Raw genomic sequence first — 7,462 nt, 5'->3', positions numbered from 1 at the left:
GTCGTCGCTCCGCGAACCGATCTAAGCTGCGTACCAAGCCGCGACTATTTTCTCTTCGTTGCTTCTCAAAAAGAGATTTAATAATTTTCGTCGTTTCGATTATTGTGCCTCATGAGAGAAGAAAATATTATCCTCCCGTTCTTTTCTCGCTCGACTATCCTCGATGTGACCTCGACTTTACGCTCGCGAAAGTGATATGGAACGTTCGATCGATCGAATCGATGCTCTCCTCCTTCGATACTTATGCCCGTTTTTACGTCGCGCTGTCGTCGTCGTCGTCGTCGTCGTCGTCGTCGTCGTCGTCGTCGTCGTCGTCGTCGTCGTGCGAAACGTAATATTTAACGTACGACTTTCGCGACTCGACACCTTAATGCTAATTAATTACACCGATGAAAAAGAAAATGAGATCTCGTATGCCTTTACCCTCCGGCAGCAAGCAAGATTACGACTCGACTCCGGCGGAAGGGTTGTAGCCTCGACGCTTGATTTTATTGCCCAACCCCCTCTTAATCCCCTCCCTCCCTCCGTTCTATCGGTCTCTCTCTCTCTCCCGCTGTGCGTTCATTCCCTGTCTGGAGAATCCCCTCCACTCTCTTCTCCCCCTTTCCTTTTCGCCGTGGCGATCTCAACCACCGGCAGTAGAAAAGTTTTCTCTTGGTATCCGGTTATGTCCTGCGTTTTATATGTGTTTAAGGTCAACTGACCCGCGCAAGTATCGCCGAGAGGGAAAGGTCCTTCCTTTAGGTTACTGCTAGGTCAACGCCGCTTGACCCTGAACTTTTTCGCATCACCACGAACTCTTTCATTGTTTTCGTTCTACGAGAGACGTATACATCGATGCATCGACCTTTTATCAAATTCCCCAAAGTTAAGGGATCCTCCATAAGGGTAGAACCTTCCATAAGGGTAATTAGAATAAATGAAAATATCCCCGACGTACGTATGTACCTACCTATAGCCCAGAGACTTTGATACAAGACGAGCAAACGAGCCTCGCTCTTTAATGAGTTTCCTTGATCAAGGCTACGTCAAGCGCACATAGAGGCGCCCTATTGTTGGACAAGACAAGTTTCTTCCCGATGTAATCCCAATGGTAACTCGCGCGACTCCGCGGACTGTAAAAGCGGTCCTTTTCAAATTGCAATCCTTTTCGAGCTTCGACTTTGCCGATTAATATCGACGAATCAAGAATGCTATCTCTTGGTGTCGTTTGATTCGAGTCGTCGGAATTTTTTACTACCTCTCAGACTTTTTCCACTGCCTCTCTCTCTCTCTCTCTCTCTCTCTCTTGTACACAACGGCATAATAAAAGTACTTACGCGCTATTTTAGCCATTCGGGTTTGCGTCCGGGTTTCCACCGGGATGGATAGATTGCAGAATAACGGGAGGATGGGAGACGAGAGTTGGAGACGAGGGTAGGTGACGAGGGTCGAGACGATGGTCTCAAGAGAAAAGAGAGAAGAAGGAGGAGGAAGCGTGTCGGCCTGGCCGGCTGATAAATTGATAGTGGACGCGCGGCACGCGTCTTCCACGGGACAACCAATGTAGAACCTTGCTTTGTTTTTTTTTTTTTTTTATTATCTTCCCGATTCATCGGCGCAAACTAAAAATCTCTATGTCGTCGTCGGCGGCGTTATTAGAGCTTGCAGTTTTTTCTCAATCAACGGTCGAAACGCGCGAGCGTGTAAAATGCTTTGGTTTGGTCCGACCCAAGTGGGATAAATAGTTGCGAAAAGATAAGTCAACCACAAATGAGGGACACGAGTTCCGTTTTAATCAGCACAAATCCAAGTTTATTAAAATTCCTGAGGAATTTTCATGGTTGAATGAAGACGGTGGCGACTGCGATGGACCGAGTAAGCTCGAACGGCGCAAGTAACGGCGAAAAAGGGGAACGAGTTTCATTCATTTCGATAGGCGAGAGGAGAGGAGAGAATATGGGAGGCTATTCCTCGCCGTCGGATAGAATATTGGCAAAACTAAAAACGTTAATTTATTCGATGGTAGTACGATGGGAGGCACGGTAGGCAGCGCGCGCGCGTTTCACCCCATCTAGAAGAGAACGAACTAGACTACGGAAAACGAAGTAGAAGACGAAAAGAAGAAGGAAAGGACGATGAGGATATAAGAAGGAGTAACGGTAAAGAGAGGAAGAAGCAAAGGAAGAAAGGGAGCGGGAGGGAGTCGCCCTCTCTCGAGCTTGAACGGGCGAGCCTCGAGGAAAAGGGGTCCTTCGGGGGTGGTAGCCTCTTCGAAGGGATAGACGAGTCAAACGAAAGCCGCCGGCAGTTTTTCCAACGGTGGCCGAACTCTTGAGTTTCGCAAGTTTTTTCTCTGATTTTTCTAATTAATTATCGGTATTGATTGGCTCTCGATTTGACTCCAGAACTCCTTTAGCCATGGACCAGACGAAGCGGGGAGAGATGGAAAATGGCTGCCCGGTGTGGAATAGCGAGCTTGAAATAAAAAAGAAGGGAGACGAATCCCGAGCGAATTATCCGTCTTCGATCTACCTCCAGTCGTGATTAAAGAGTGGTTTTATTTTAACGAATAAAACCGAGATTTGAATATCCAACCGACGGGCGATTATACCTACACGTTTGCTCCTGCACCAAGAATGCTAGGTCACAAAGCAAATTAAGTCGGCAGCATTTATTCCTTTGGTGCGTTTTATATATTCCTTTTTATCCTCGATCCCTACCCTCTTCTCATAATTACTTCCACAATTCTATAGCGTTATGAAAGCGTTCAAATGCCGATCGAGTTTAGTCTCATTTTCCATTCGCACCGACATCATTATACCCCAAACGGACTCCCATCCTAGCACGCGTCCATTTACGATAATAAATTTCGCATAGAACAAAACTAGAATTGGAATAGAATACTTTGCGTTTCGACTCGGTTACTCTTTCCCTCAGTTTTTTTTTTCTTTTTCTATTTTTTTTTTTTTTTTTTTTTTTTCACCAAAAAGACGGGTTGCGTAACTGAGGAAAGAAAGGACGAGAGCCTGTCTTCCGTAACGCCTCTCTCTCTCTCTCTCTCTCTCCCCCATCGGGTTCGAGCGAGTGGCTGAATCAAGGGTGAAGCGCGCGCTAGTCATAGGAACGAGAATGTGATCGAAGCACACGAAGGGGAAACGACTTGTGGTCGCGTGTCTCGAGATAGAGTTAGCAGGCCGTAGGTAGAGTACGGTCGTTTGGTCGTTCGGTCGGTCGGTCGGTCGGTCGGTCGGTCGGTCGGTCGGTCGGCCGGTCGGTCGTACTTTCTAATCGTAGCGTCTAACCACTTCTCTCTCATCGCCACCCACCTTAAAGCTCCGTTTCAAAGGGTAAGTCGACTTGGCGAACGCGAGCTTTCTTCGAAGGAGTAACGAAGGAAAGCTCTCGCGTTTTCTTACTTCCGTCGCTTAGATCGACGTTGCTACGCGTCTATGTGTTGCAGGTAGGTGCGTGTGAAATAGTAAAGTTACGCGCTCGCGCAACCCATAGAAACGTCTCTCTCTCTCTCTCTCTTTCTACCGGGATAAGAAAGAGACAAAGAGGAGGCGCGCCAACGGAGTTACAAGCATCACTCGCATCCTCCCCTCGTTCCTTTTACCAACGCGCCTGGCAGTTCCTTTATTTCGAGCGCGTCTTTCGATCGCGACTTCGCCTTTATCAGCTATGTTCGTGGTGTTTCGTTCTATGTTCCGTTGCGCCTTTCGTCGCATATCTTGAAAAATATCTTGAAAATAAGTTGATTCTCCTTTCAGGTAATCTTACCATCGTAGTCCATTCGCGGATCGAAGACCTAGCAGTAATTTTATTCCAAGGATTATTCGATTCGAGATTCGTGTTCCTACTTATATATCCGGACGACGAGAAATAGAGGGAGGTATACATCGCAAATACATCTCAGGTAGATAAATGTATGATCGATAATATATAATGTTTATCGCTAAGCGAGAAAGACCCTTCGAAGAATGACACCCGTTAAATGATGTAGCCAGAGCCGTAGCAAGGGCTGTGGTAGAAGTACCGTGGGAGGAGAATATCGTGTAGTAGGAGTCTCTCTATCGGACAAGGCACGTAAGGAACTCGGATACAGGCGTGCGAGTGTACGCTCACGTACGCTCACGTACGATCTAGCACGTAGAAGACGCGTACTCGTCCACGCGCGCTCGACTCGGCAAACGCATACTCTCCTCGGCAAAATCTCACGACGAATACACACATGTGCGAGAAGCACAATAATTACTATGGATAGTAAGGAACGGTTCCCCGCGGGGTAGCTTGGCCGGCAATCGATACGCACACACGCGCGTTCTCGTCGTAAACGTGAAACGCGAGCACGCACACGCGATCGCTCTCGCACACCATTGCAAGGTTTACATAAGTGAAGTTTCTTGGCCACCACCACCATCACCACCACCACCACTACCACCACCCTCGGTCGGCACCTCTTATATAGTCCCCCCTTTACCCGCCGTTCTATCGCGGCCGCGCACAACCTCCTACTCTCTTCCTCCTGCTTTCTGCCCAAGCGTTTCTAATTTGCATTCCCCTCCGTTGGCACTCCTCGCCAGCGACGATCTCAGTCCTCCGCCGTTCACCCTCCCGCGCACGTCCACCCTCTGTTCTCGTCCTCCTCCTCCTCCTCCTCCTCCTCCTCCTCCTCCTCCTCCTCCTTACCCTACCCTAGCCGCTGCTTCTCCACTTGCCACGCCACCCACCCCAACGGCCAGCAAGTCCGTTGTCCGTCTTGCGAGATTTCACGCACACGCACACGCACACGCGTGCATCCTTCCCGTCCCGAAAAGCAGAGATGGCGGAGGTGGCAGGAGACAGAGACAAAGAGACCACCCTTAACTTTGGCCCACGGACGACGAGTAAGGACGGCTAGCCTGACGAGTAGGACGAAAGAAGAGAGTCGCTCGAGAGGAGCGACGAGGATGGGGCTCCTGGGCTGCCAAGGCAGTTAGCTCGGGGAACTAGCTCTACCTTCTTAATACCTTTCCGTCGGGTTCTATCCATACGTCCGTCCGTTCGTTCCTGCTTCTCTTCTCTACTTCCCTCGTTCGCTCCTTCCAAAGACGTTCGTTCTCTAGCCGGCCAACCCAGCTCTTCCTAACCGCTCTCGCCTTAGCTCCTTCACCGTCCTAACCCACCCACAGCACAGTTGTCTTCGCTCCCTTACCCCTTCGTTACATCCCTCGTTATCGTTAAAGCCGCCGGACCTTCCGAGTCTCCGCGATGTCTTCGCGAGGTTCGGAATATTCATAAATATCTCTATATTTACGAACGTTTACCTTTAACATCTATATCTACGAGATATAGCGTAAATATAGATATTAGTGTTTAAAAACTCCTTAAAGGGGCTGGATCGACGACGAGCGAATAATACCGCGATCGAAAGCACGTGTCTTATTGCGAACGTCTTATTTCAAACGCATTAGTACCTTGTACATATACTTGGCCCTCTTCTATCATGAAAACTAAATGAAAACTAAATGAAGTCTCGATTAATAATGTATAATATTTAACGCCCGTGAAAGGAACTAATTGGACGTTATTAACATCTCGAAAACATCTAACGCTTTTATTTATTCCCATTAAAGGAATGCTAAATCTCTGTACAAAAGTAATGTCCCTCTTAAGGGAAATCGTTAAGCGATCTATGTATCCTTTCTAGGTATCGAAACTGTACTCTAGATTTCGGAACGCATTTCGTGCAAATTTTTATTATCGTAGAAAATTATATATATTAAAGAAAAGATGAAAATTTGCCCAATAGGTGTTACTTGCGCATTGATATATAACGTTATAACGTATACGATAATATGCGCGATTCACGACGGATTGCGTCGTTTCTTCTACGTTATGCTAAATCGTTGTTAAAATCGATCAAGAAAACAGAGTGCATCGGCGTCGAAAAGACGCATATCGTATCGGGGAAAAGAAATGTAAGGAGGACGAGGTGGAAAAGAAGAAGAGGAAGAAGAAAAAAAAGTCTTTTCCATTGATTAAAGCCGAACGTCGCACACGAGCGTAGTCGACGATACGACAGGCAATGCTTCGGCGAGGACAATGGCGGCAATGAAGATAAAGAAAGGGTCGGAGCAGGCATAATTCCGAGTACGTTAAGAGATTCGACCGACTGACGGATCTGTCAGGGATGGATGGCAGTAAGGGTTACGAGCATCGCTCATCAGTAGCGGCCATATTGCCTCCCGGTACCCCATCCCATACTGAGGAGTGCGAGCCCTGATAATTCCCCAACCCCTTCTGTATGTGTGTCTGTCTCTCTCTCTCTCTCTCCCTCTCTCTCTCTCTCTCTCTCTCTCTCTCTCTCTCTCTTTTTCTCTTTCCTTTTCTCTTTCTCTTTCTTATTCTCCCTCGGTCCATTCCTTTCCTTCTCGTAAAGCCGGTCTTCTCGCTCGCACTTCGTGCATCCCCTAACTCACCTCCTCCGCTTTTTCCTCCTCCTCCTCCTCCTCCTCCTCCTCTTACCCTGTGTCTTAGTCTTACTGCTTTCTTCTCCTTTTCTCCCTTCTTCCAGCAACGCTTCTTCTTCTTATTTGAACCCCCAGCGCGCAGTGCCCGGGCTGCTTAATGAGAACCTCCACCTCCTCGTACCGCCACTACCACCACCATCGCCACCAACGCCGCCGCCGCCGCCGCCGCCACCACCACCACCACCACCACCACCATCACCACCACCACCACCACCACCACCACTACTACCACCTTAGACGACGCCGTTCACTCTCTTCTCCTTCGTATCACCCCCGCAAACCCTTGAGTATCCTCGCGACGACCCCTCCAACCCTCTCGCGCTTTCCTTACTTGCCTGCCTGCCTGCCTGCCTGCCTGCCTGCCTGCCTGCCTGCCTGCCTGCCTGCCTGCCTGCATGCCTGCCTGCCTGCCTGCCTGCCTGCCTGCCTGCCTGCCTGCCCGTTCTCTAACTGTTCCATCTCTCTCTCTCTCTCCCTCTCTCTCTTACTCGTTCGAAGCAGTAACGCGGGGTTCAACTCCCGACGTCGAGCTACGACCCCTACACGCGCGGCCAAGCTGCCACACACGCGAGACGTTTTAGACTTTTAATATTGATTACGCTGGAAGATGAACGCTTCGTCTTTCCTGGGGTAGAAATCTTGAAATTTGGCTAAACTTCTTTGATTCTGACCGTCGCATCGAAAGTTTTTCTCTTCGATCCTTTCGATTTATCCAAACCTAGAGATAATAACCGGCATCGGGCTTATTTTTTTCGGTATTGTTATTGAATGAGAAAAGAGTATTTATTTTGTTCGAATGGATGACGCATACGTCAACTTCGCGACAACTAAATAAAAGGGATTAAAGCGGGATAACCGAGTTTTAGGACTTTCCTCTTTCGAATTTTATTAATCTTTACTCTTTTTAGAATTATATCGCGTTAAAGGGCTTTTGCGGGTAGGTGAACCACCAATCAGAGCTTCGATCT

The sequence above is a fragment of the Vespa mandarinia genome, unplaced genomic scaffold (assembly GCF_050613455.1).
Source record: "Vespa mandarinia isolate Hongniang unplaced genomic scaffold, ASM5061345v1 scaffold_60, whole genome shotgun sequence".
In the NCBI taxonomy this organism is placed as follows: Eukaryota; Metazoa; Arthropoda; class Insecta; order Hymenoptera; family Vespidae; genus Vespa; species Vespa mandarinia.
The sequence above is the reverse complement of the archived record's forward strand: the minus strand, read 5'-3'. Positions refer to the sequence as shown.